Below are 12,668 nucleotides of genomic sequence, written 5' to 3' on the forward strand. Positions count from 1 at the left end.
CAGAGACAGTCATCAGTATAAATCCCCTCTTGAAGTGAACCCAAGAGAGTGAATTTCTGAAGTACCAAAATATCCTATTAGAGGAGATTTCAAATAGAAGATATTCCATGGTAAGAAATCTCAGGAGAGCTCTTTTATGAAGTTTCAAGCTGTATTTAGGAAAACATCACCAGTTCTAGCAGACACTATAATTTGAAATTTTTTTCTTTTTTAATTAAATTTAAGTTTGGGGTACATGTGCAGGATGTGCAGGTTTGTTACATAGGTAAACATGTGCCATGGTGGTTGGCTGTACCTATCAACACATCTCCTAGGTGTCAAGCCCTGCATGCATTAGCTGTTTATCATGATGTTCTTCCTCCTCTCCCCCGCCCCCCCCCGACAGTCCCCAGTGTGTGCTTTTCCCCTGCCTGTGTCCATGTGTTCTCATTGTTCAGCTCCCACTTGTAAGTGAGAACATGCACTGTTTGGTTTTCTGTTCCTGTGTTAGTTTGCTGAGGATAACGGCTTCCGGCTCCATACATGTGAAACCTCTTAATCACAGCTTTCACTGAATTGATGCTAGGTACAAGTAGAATTATTATATAAACAAATGAATTGTAAAATTTTGTACCTATATTTTACAAATTACCATTACAGAGAAAATCAAAATTTGTATAATAAACATGTAAGAAGATTGTTATTCATACTCTAAAATGATTTTTACAGATTTCTTACAGGAAGTAAACATATACTTTTAAGTAACAATGTGGATATACTTGGTCAAATAAAATCTCTTTAGGGAGTTTTGATCCTCAATCATTCATCTTCTACCTCACTCACTCCTGTTTCCATCTGGCTCTGGCTCTTTCTACATAAAAGGATTTCCATTATCACCCATATTAAAAGAAAACATAAAACAATTTTATTTCTATATAAATTATTAGGTTTCTATATTGCCTTTTATTTAGGTATAAGTTACTTTAAAATATTTATTTTGTCAGCTGGGCACGGTGGCTCAAGCCTGTAATCCCAGCACTTTGGGAGGCCGAGACAGGCGGTCACGAGGTCAGAAGATCGAGACCATCCTGGCTAACACGGTGAAACCCCGTCTCTACTAAAAAATACAAAAAACTAGCCAGGCGTGGTGGCGGCGCCTGTAGTCCCAGCTACTCAGGAGGCTGAGGCAGGAGAATAGCGTAAACCCGGGAGGCGGAGCTTACAGTGAGCTGAGATCCAGCCACTGCACTCCAGCCTGGGTGACAGAGTGAGTCTCCGTATCAAAAAAAAAATTTATTTTGTCAGCCACCAATTTCCTATTGCCCACTGAATTTTCTCTCTATATATCATTATTGGCCTCCAAATTGTCAAATTTAATAGACAATTTTTCTATCCTTGCCTGAATGGGATAGTTTGTTGCCTATCCAACAGCCTTTCCCTCTCATCCCCAAGACATTTTCAGGAATCAGGGGGCCATATGCTTCATAACAGCCTCAGCCTGTCTAGGAAATTCAACTCCCCTTGGAAGTGAATACTTTAGGCATGGGCCCACAATGCAACTCTTACCAAAGGGGTGTGTGTTCATTTTCTGTAGTTACTGAAACACAGGGGTCCCCAACCCCCAGGCCACAGATCGGTATTGAGCATTACCACCTGTACCACCAGTGCCACAGGTACCAAGCATTACCATCTGAGCTCCGCCTCCTGTCAGATCAGTGGCGGCCTTAGATTCTCATTGGAGCACACACCCTATTATGAACTGTGCCTGACAGGAATCTAGGTTATGCACTCCTTCTGAGAATCTGATGCATGATGATCTGTCACTGTCTCCCAGCACCCCCAGATGGGACTGTCTAGTTCCAAGAAAAATGAGCTCAGGGCTCCCACTGATTCTACACTGCAGTGAGTTGTATAATCATTATATATTACAATGTAATAATGATAGAAATAAGGTGCACAATAAATGTAATGCACTGAAATCATCCCAAAACCATCCCCCTCTTCCCTCTGCCCTGGTCCATGGAAAACTTGTCCTCCATGAAACCCATCCCTGGTGTCAAAAAGGTTGGGGACTGATGCTGTAACACATTACCACAAACTGCTTTAAAACAACACAACATCTTACAGTTTGGGAGGTCAGAAGTCCAAAATGGGTCTCACGGGGCTAACATGTAGATGCCAGCAAGGCTCCATTCCCGCTGGAGATTCTGGGAGAGAATCCATTTGCTGGCTATGTTTAACCTTCTAGAGGCTGCCTGCATTCCTGGTCTCATGCCTGCCCCATCCTTCTATCTTCACAACAAGCAATATAGGACCACATCATTTCCACACTGCAATCTCTCTGGTTCTCCCTTTTCTACCTCCCTCTTAAGGTCATTTGTGATACACTTGGTCCACCTGGATAATCCAGGATAAACTCTGAATCTAAGGTCAGTTGATTAGCAATCTTAATTTTAGCTGCAACCTTAATTCAGCTTTGCACACAACATAATTCATATACAGGTTCCAAGAATTAGGATGTGGATATGTCAGTGGGCAGGGGGATTACTCTGCCTATCACAAAGTGTAAGAGAAAGTCTGCTGGGCAGGGAAAGAAATACTCCTCCTTCTGTCTCTGGAAGTCAAGGTTTGCATGTGCTATGTGGAATTACGGCCATAGTTGTAGGATTACAAGATGAGCCAGCTAAGTGGGAAGACTTTCATTGTAGGAACAACTATGATTTTATCATGGTTTTGTGTAGTCCCACTAAGTAAACTAACCCCAGAGCAATTTTAATTCTACTTCTTGTCACATGAGATAAAATTCGATTTTTCTGTGTTTATTTGAACTGTGTTTTCTCTTTCCCACAGCAAAAAATTGTGATACTTTACCTTACTATCCTTTTTCTGAGCATTTGAATTTCCCTTAACCATTTTGAAAAATTCATCATGCTTTTGCAGTATTACTGTAGCCTGGTTTTCTCCTGCCTCTCAAGCCATTCCTGCCCAGTTTCATTCAAAGGATTTTCTCTGCTTACACTCTCAGTGATGGTTTTCACACCCGGCCCTGTCTTCAGCTTTTCCCATCTCTCTATTCTTCCTGAGTAAATTCATTTTCTTCCAAGGCTTTAACTGTCCTTTACATGCTGATTCATATTTTTTTACCTCTATTTAGAAACTCCTGTTGATGCTAAATCTATGCTTCTTCTATGGGGTTTGTAGGTCTCCTTCACCATAGGTTGAAACTTAATCCCCAATGTGGCATTGTTGAGAGGTAGGGGCCTTTAAAATGTGGTTGGATCATGAGGGTTCTGCTCTCGTGAATGCATTAATCCATTCATGAATGAATGTATTAATGAACTAATGGATTAATGGGTTATCAAAGAGGGGAACTGGTAGGTTTATAAGAAGAGGAAGAGAGACCTGAGCTACCATGCTCAGTCCTCTCTCCATATGATGCCCTTTACTGACTCAGGACCCTATAGACTCCTCACCAGCAAGAAAGCTCTAATCAGATGCAGCTCCTTGATCTGGGACTTCCCAGCCTTCGTAACTGTAAGAAATAAATTTTCTTTCCTTGTAAGTTACCCAGTTGCAGGTATTCTGTTACAAGCAACAGAAAATGAACTAGGACCAAATGCTTCCAAGTAATTATTGCAGATTTCTTATTGAATATCCCCTGGCTCTCCACTCCTCAACTTACTTTGTTCCTGAACTTTCTAATAGATCTTCCACATCAGTGAAAGACTCCAAAACTTACTTCGGTCAGCCAAGCCAAACACATGAATAAGCTTCCACTTCCCCTTCTCACTCAGACACTCTCCCTATTAAATTAGCCACTTAATTTAAGGCCTCGCCCTTCTTAAAATCCCTTTATCTTCCCACTTTCTCATGTCTATAAGTCATGACTTTGCTTCCTCATTTCTCACCCTACAAAAGCCATCTCAGCTTCTTTCCCTACATTCAAACTCTGCAGCCCTTTAACCACAATCCAGTATCTCCATGCTCATCCAATGAGCCCTCTATAATTAAAATAAGATCATCTCTCTCCCTTGCTTAAATCTTTCTGTGGATATTGATAACTTTTAGGCTAATAACATTCAACAAAGGATACAACTGTGATGTAGTACACATTTGTTATGTTACCTTATCTCATGTATCTTTTCAACTATTCTGTGAGTTAAGCACTATTATTGTATCTATTTAACAGATTTAAAACTGCAATTTAGAGAGTGGATACAGCTTCCAAACATCACACAGCTGGTGAGGTTTGAGTTGGGTTTTAAACCTAATCATTCTCACTCTAAAATCCATGCCTTCAATCAGTCACATTTCTTAGATTAGTTCAAACTGTCCAGCCAATGCCTAACTATCCAAAAGGATCCCTCACCAATTGTCTCCAATCCCCAACTGCTCCATCTCTCCGGCCATACAAGTCACTCACGATTTCTCTAAAATGCCATGTGTCCTTGCTTCTGTCTACCACATGCTGCTTCTATCTACCAAGAATGTCCTTTGCACTTTTTGTTTTCATTTTCTAATTGGTAGAGCAAGCTTGGCCAGTCAAATTCTCCTCCTTGCAGTCTTCCACTGTTTCCCAACAGCTGATTTACAAATTTCTCTCTTCTGCGTTACTGTGGCATTTATATCCACTTAAAATAATAACAGCTACCACTTCTTACCTGCTTTTCCATGTAAGACATATGTCAAAGGCTTTACATATATACATTTTTTAATTCCATAGAAAACCATTAAGATAGCTTAGTTTACAGATGAAAAATAATTGGAGAGTTTATGATGATACAGGCATTTTGTTCTATAGTCTCTAATCTACTTTCTTTTTCCTTTAGGGTATCTTGAGAGCAGGGACCATGGCCTACATGATTTGAATTCCTGGGACCTACACATAAGCAAGGTTGTTTCCTAAAGATAAGGTAATGGACCAACCATTAAACTAAGAGATCTGTGACACTACAGACCTATATAAATATATTAAATGTCTTGATATTTTACTGTTTGGAAAACACAGAGCGTATTCGTTTGATATTAGTTCTTATTCATTTCTGTTTCCTCACCACTTTCCTGTGAGCTACTTAGTGGCATAAACCATTCCATATTCACACCCTGGATTCCATGTACCTAGCACAGGTACTCAACAAACGAACTAGAAAGTTAAAGTAATCACCAGATATTAATGTTAGCTTTGCCTCTCCATCTTATTATGTGCCGCATACATATTCAAGACAGGAAGAAATCTTTATTAAATCTCTAGTACCACATCCAGCTCAGTAGGAACTGGAATTATTACTTAAGTTTATTGTACTTCATCATCATCTACCACAATTAATCTGGTTTTTTAGAAGCTATACAGGTGAATTGAATAAGGGTGTGACATAAACATTATTTAACTGTCCCAAGGCAAATAAAAATATTAGCACCTTGGCCACAGTTTCAAAACTCAAGATAAGAATTCCACTTTACATTTTTCTCATAATGCTATTTTTGTTTTGCAGCACTTAGCTAATCTTTTTCTTATACTGGCATGATATTATTATACTGTTTGTAAATCTGTATCATACTTTGCCAAATAAATTGCAAATCTATTTTATTATGAATAATGCACATATGTAAATGCTTTGAAACTTATCTCTGAGGTATTCTAAATGTATATTTAAAAAAATCGATGGTCTCTTTAAGCAGAATCTCTAAAAGGCATCCAAGCTAGACATAGTCTGAGTATTTCAAAAACAGAGAATGTTACTTAAGTGTCTAGGTATTGAGTACCAGGCAACGGTGAAGAATCCCTGAGGTGGCAGGATCAGGAAGCAGAACTATAGCACTGAAAAGAACAAAACACTCCACGGAGAGAGGCACAGGTTACTGATTTACAGTTACTGATTTACAGTTAGCCACAATTTCAATTCACTCCAAATGAGACAATATGAGTAACAAAGACAGAAAAGAACTTTGTTCCAGGTGAGAATTAACACTGGTGAGAACATCTGAGAGATTATGTGATTAGAACAGAAGTCTCTCATTTAGAAAGCTTAGAAGTTTTTACACTGAGGAAGTTTCATCAGTGCCAGCCCTGAAGGGAAGAGGCTGCACAGGAGCCTATTCAATGAGAATTCAGGAAAGAATAAAGGCTACAACCTCTAAGGTCTGCAAGTCAGTCTGAAAAATATCAATTACAATTGACACAGCAACAGTGGAGGAAAGAAGCTAGACTGGCTTATGATGGCTATTTCCCTAGTCCTTACTTCTGGGGAAAGAGTCCTTTCTTTTCCTTCTTGTCTCTGCTCTTTTTTTCATGATTTATTCTTCTCTGCCTATCTCACATTTTGCCTTCTCTCCCTTTTTTATAACTCACCATCTTTTTCCATTCTTCATCCTCTTATCTAAATTTCATAAGAAACAACTTCAAAGACTTAAACAAATTTAAAAATTGGTAAGTTATAAATAAAATACATTTATAATAAAATATTTATAAATTACCAAAGTTGCATTTATTTATTTATTTACTCTTAATCCAAAAAGCAGGTGAAATTAATATATATTTTTCTGCCACTCTAAAAATACCTAGAGCAATTTAAAAGTAAAAAGAAAAAATAGCCTGTAGTCCCAGCCACTGGGGAGGCCGAGGCAGGAGAATGGCATGAAGCCGGGAGGCGGAGCTTGCAGTGAGCTGAGATTGCGGCACTGCACTCCAGCCTGGGCGACAGAGTGAGACTCTGTCTCAAAAAAAAGAAAAGAAAAGAAAAGAAAAAAGATTGCCTATTTCAATTTAGACATGAAAGCTCATTCTTCAACAGATTTGTCTTAGAAAATTGATTTTTCTTTTTGCAGACCTTCAAAGAAAATTGTCTTGAACTACCCAGTGTTTTAGTATATGTTATACTACAAATATTATCATTAATCAACACTAATTTCTTGATTTCTTTGCTTTGTGTTTTCAACTGATTGGCCCTGTTTCTAGTTTGGATTTTCTTCTTCAATGCAGCAAGCTAAATCTTAAGTTATCAGTAAAAATTACTTAAAATATGCTAAATTGAGCTTTTAGAGAGGTAGTTAACAATTTATACATAGTTATTGATTTGAAGAATTACCAAAAAAAATACAACGTGTATCTAAGAGTTGGTTTACAATTTTGCATGCAATGGGTAAGGTTTAAAACCTAATTATCATTCTCTAATGGCTATTACTATAAAGACCAAAATAAAAGCATTGATGAGGATGTGGAGAAAAGGGAACCCTTGTATACTGTTGGTGTGAATGTAAATTAGTACAGCCATTAGGAAAAACAGTACGAATACTTTTCAAAAAACTAAAAATATAACTACCATAGGATCCAACAATCCCACTATTACTGGATACACAGCCAAAAAAAATAAAATAAAATTTGTATGTCGAAAAGATATCTGCACTCCCCCTGTTCATGGCAGTATTATTCATGATACTCAAAATATGGAATAAACTAAGTGTTCATCAATAGATGAATGGATAAGAAAAATTTGGTATATATATATACACAATGATATACTATTTATCCTTCAAAAAACAAGAAAATTCTGTCATCTGTGACAACATGAATGCCCCTGGAGGACAGTATGTTAAATAAAAGAAGCCAGACACAGTAAGACAAAAATCACATCTTCTCACTTATGTGTAGAATCTAAAAAAGTTGAGCTTATAGAAACAGAGTAGAAGGTTGGTTACCAGGGGCAGTGGGATTGGGAGATGACAGTCAAGTATATAAAATTTCAGTTAGGAGGAATAAGTTCAAGAGATCTACTGTACAACCTGGTGACTTATAGTTAACAGCAATGTATTATATACTTGAAAGTTGCTGAGAGTAGATTTTAAATTTCTCACCACAAATATGTGAGTTAAAATAGAACTCATTGTTATTCTTTTTATATTTGTGTTTCATTAATGAACTTGGCTATTTACAATATTTATTAAACAATTTAATAGAAATGTGCAGGAGTTACTTGGTTATTTAAAACAAATGAAAAATAGAGAATGCAGAAACCACTGCTGATTAGGAGATAGGTAGCAACCACGATTAGGTTAGGAGATAGTATGATAAAAAAAAGAGAATGGTTATAACGTTATATGATGTAATGATTCACTTTAGCCAAAAATAGTCACCTACTAAGCATTAGTATATAAATATCAATTATTAAATACATTTCCTATTAAATATGCACTGTGAGGGAAAAAACAGATCTTATTTGAAGCAATCTATACATCATAGATTATTATGTTATCCAATAACATAATGAAATTATTGGATACATGTATTACAATACTGATTTTGTTTTATTACATACTGGTAGAATTTCAATTATTCACAATACCTCTTGAAATTCTTTAATTAGCAGCCCAGGCAGCTGATAAGAAATAGCATCTAACCAGCAGCACCCCAGTGCAGCAGCCCCCCTCCCCAATTAAAAATCTAAGATCCATGAAAACTCAAAACAAGACAAAACTCACAACCAGCAGCAACCAAGACAGACAGCAAACCTTGGACCATAAACAGACTGAAAAAAGCCTACCTAGGCTTCAAATTGTGAAAATGAGATCACTCAAAATAATGGAAAGACATGATTCCTCAACTAAAGCCTGGCCCCTGGCTAAAATTTTATGTTCTATACCAACTAGAAAATTGATAATCATTTCCTCTACTCCCAGGTATTGATGAAATAATTCCATTACTCATAAGGAAGAGGACGTAATCAACAGATAATATTGATCAAGTTATTACTGTTTCAGATACTGTTCTAAGTACTTTGTATGAATTAATTCATTTAGTCCTCACAGGAGTAGCCGTTTGTTGTAGGTTCTATTACACTATACAAAGTCAACAGAAATTAGACAATATATAACCACCTTTAAAAAGTAAACTAATTCTTATATTTACATCTATGTTAAAACAGCTCTCAGAAAACAAGAGTGCAGGAAATACAAAACAAACATTTCATTTTTATCAGTAAATTTAAAATGCTAGATAAAAATAAACACTGAAAGAATCTTCAATGCTGAGAGCCGTAATTTTACCTGGACTTCAATCGTTTAAAGTATCTAAGAATCATAGGGTAGTAGGAGGAAATAACTACATTACTTATAAGGAAGAGGAGGTAATTAATAGCTAATATTGATTAAATGATCACTGTTTCAGATACTGTTCTAAATACTTTGAATTAATTCATTTACTCTTCACAGTAGTCGCCATTTGATGTAGATGGTATTATAAGACACAAACTCAATGAGAGACCTAGGATTCAAATCCCTGGGGCCTGACTCCAAAACCCTGCTTTTAACAATTACATTAGATATATTAAGTGCTAGAAGAGTACTTTAGTGCAGCCAATGCATTTGGTAGGAATTAGAAAGGGATTCATGCATATCAACGTGTGCTCCAGCTGTATATCTAAGATCCAGCCTCAACCACGATACAAATTAACAGAGAATAATCAGGAACAGTCACCCAGCTTTTCTTCTCAGTTATGCAATCTAGAACAAAGGAAAACAGCTTCTGAGAGAATTCAAGAATAAGTATATGTTAAAAATGATCTACTAAAGAATATAGAAGAAAATATTCAGGACATCATCTAATATTCTCAATAGTGCTGGGAAGAAAAGACCCAACAGAACTGAAGCAGAATGCCATAACTAGATACCAAGCTAAAGTGAAAAAGCATAGGAAGAGATACAAAAACCTAACAAAGTAAATAAATACCACAATTAAAAGGAGGCAATAAAGGCAATCATTAAGGTTTTGAAAGTAAAATCAGTGATGTGGTAAACATCAGCTTAAGTTGTCAGAATTCAAATGACACAAATGAAAATGCAGAAAGAACGGTTGATTAATATAAAGGTCATAGGATAGTAATTGATGCAGTTTAAGGGGTGAGTAAATAAGTAGAATATATAAACAAAGCAGGACTAAAGATTGTAACAGGAAAAAAATGACTTGAGGTAAAGAAGAAACTATGTTTGCTGACTGAGAAAGGTTCCCACCTTCTGAAAAAAATCAATTAAAATAGTCACGTTAAAAACATCCAACAAATATTTTTTGAGTTAATAAAGAAAAATTATCAAACTTTCTATTCCTAAATACCTAAAAAATTACACACACACACACACATAGAAAAGGGGAAAAATCAACAATGTATTCACATGGTTTAGTCAGGAATTTAGAGCCCCTGGATATGTTATGTGAATACAGTGATTATGGGAGGAATACACATTACAAATATGTGGGGGAACTAGAAGATTAAAAAAAAAAAAAAAGTAACTCACCAGCTGGCCAAATTGGCAATAGAAAAGTCAGAGCTTGCTGGGGAAACCGGGAAGCCACCACGGTAGAATGACGTGGAAAGGTCTATGAAATGGTCAGCTCCATGCCTTTGCACAACTACCACCTCTGTGGGTCAAGTCAGGTGCCTGCTGGAAAGACTGCACCACTGGTCCGCAAGACCAGCCTCTGGGTATGCAGGGCGCACAATAGTAGAGGGGAGGAATGGCTTCCGCTTCAGATATCCCTTCTACATCTCACCCAAATTCCTCTCTTGGCCAACTCTGAGTCAAAACACCAAAGGTAATTCTTGGCACTGTGGTTCCCAGACTTAGTCAAGTTGACAAAACCATCATCAACAATGAGTAGGCGATAACCAGTGTGGTAAACTGTACCACCTGGAAATCAGAATACAGAAGAGTCTATGGCAGAACTGAGAGGCAGGGTGGAGCTATCAGCTCTTCACCCGGGCTCCAGCCTTCACATCTTCTAAAAAGGTGACAATCCTGAAAACACCCAATCCTACCCCCAAAGCTGGAGGGAGGCAAATTGAGTACTTTGTTCATCTTTTATTCCTTCAGCCCGAGCAAGAATACAAACAGTGATGTGGGAAGGAGGTGAGGATGTTGGAAAGTGAACAGTGGAGACGCTTTTTCTGAAGGAAGCAGCAGCTCCAGCAATATACGCCATATAAGGGGCATGTCTATCGCTGAAATGCAACACACTTCTTCCTAAGAAGTATGAATTCTGGTACCCAAAATGTAAAACAAACATCAGAAGAGACTATGGCTCCTAGGTGGCCTAACATAGGTAGAAGTCTTTGCTTCTAAACTCTCTGACTCTTCACACCATTCCTTCAGGCCACGAAAATATGTAATATTGCCGCCCTCAAGCTGAGAGGAGAAAAAGAAATCACTTTAGATACAGTTGGAAAAGAATGATTAATTCACTTACTCTAGCAAAAGAATGTCTGTGCAGAGCTCCCAAAACATGAACAAAATGAAATCAAGTGGCATGGCACGTATGGAAACACACCAAAATAATAAAAATCCAGACGGGTTTTAAAAAGCCAATTAGAGGCCGGGCGTGGTGGCTCAAGCCTGTAATCCCAGCACTTTGGGAGGCCGACACGGGCGGATCACGAGGTCAGGAGAGCGAGACCATCCTGGCTAACACGGTGAAACCCCGTCTCTACTAAAAAAAAATACAAAAAAAAAAAAAAAACTAGCCGGGCGAGGTGGCGGCGCCTGTAGTCCCAGTTACTCGGGAGGCTGAGGCAGGAGAATGGCGGGAACCCGGGGGGCGGAGCTTGCAGTGAGCTGAGATCCGGCCACTGCACTCCAGCCTGGGCGACAGAGCATGACTCCGTCTCAAAAAAAAAAAAAAAAAAAAAAAAAAAAAAGGCAACTAGAAGGAAATTAAAATATATACAAGACTGATTTTAAAAAGCAAAAACATTTGGAGACATGATTTTCTTAAGACAGACAATTCAACAAATAAAAAAGAATAATTTGAGGACGTAAAATTTCCCTGAAATAAAGAAAAATCTGTATTTGCAGAAAAGAGGAAATAAATTTTTAATTTAAAATTAAAACAGAATAAAAATTTAATACAAATTCTCAATAAAAATATATATTCTAGTCACTCTGTCAAACTTTAAAGATAAAACATGTCTTCTGGACACAAATATCAAATTCATAACAGGAAAGTATCTCCCTTCTTGGAGAGATCATTTCTCCAAACATTAACTGTCAGAGGCAATTGAACAAAGTCTACAACTTTCGAATAGGGATGGGGAGGCCCAGAAAGAATGACCCGACAGTGTACAGCCAGTCAAGATATTATTTAAGAAATGTGACAACTTGAAAAAGCGAAGAATAAATGGTATCTCTGATCCTCTTTGAGGAGGGGGGTGAAGGTAGGATAAACTTGTGCCAATCACCAAAGACTTTGGTATTGGAGAAGCTGTGGCAAAAGAACCGATAGTGAGTACTGAGTCTGTTTAAGAAGCACACACTAAACAACATGGGAATTGTGGTTAAGTAAGAGTAAAGCTCATATATCGATACAATGATTGCAAAGGAAAGTGAGGAAAAAATGAAATAGAAAAGTGGGTAAATATCAATGCCCTACTTTATACAGCAAGAAAAATTAAAACTGTCTAAAAATGAGACATGTGAAAAATATTGTTTCTACCTCTTTTCTCATATTTTTTCTTAGTTTTAGAAGGATCTTTTAAGAAATAATATGTCTTCTGATTAAGAAATACTTATTAAATTACATAATTCCTTCAGTTTTACTTCTTTTTGTGTGAAATGTGGGTAAAAATAAACACTACCTTTTATTTAGGAATGGTGTTTTCTGTATAAAACCATATTTATAAAAGCATTTGTATCTACCCATCTATCCC

The 12,668-nt window shown here is 37.2% G+C and overlaps 1 long non-coding RNA gene across 1 annotated transcript; it reads right to left on the reverse strand.

Moving 5' to 3' along the window:
• Positions 1-206: 206 nt before the first annotated feature.
• Positions 207-11,548, reverse strand: LOC140709046 (uncharacterized). Its single transcript, XR_012089382.1, has 3 exons — positions 11,359-11,548; positions 759-850; positions 207-561 (listed from the first exon to the last, which is right to left on the reverse strand). It is a non-coding gene; the product is annotated as an uncharacterized lncRNA (long non-coding RNA).
• Between the last annotated feature and the right edge of the window lie 1,120 nt (positions 11,549-12,668).

The sequence above is a fragment of the Chlorocebus sabaeus genome, chromosome 18 (genome assembly GCF_047675955.1).
Source record: "Chlorocebus sabaeus isolate Y175 chromosome 18, mChlSab1.0.hap1, whole genome shotgun sequence".
NCBI lineage: Eukaryota > Metazoa > Chordata > Mammalia > Primates > Cercopithecidae > Chlorocebus > Chlorocebus sabaeus.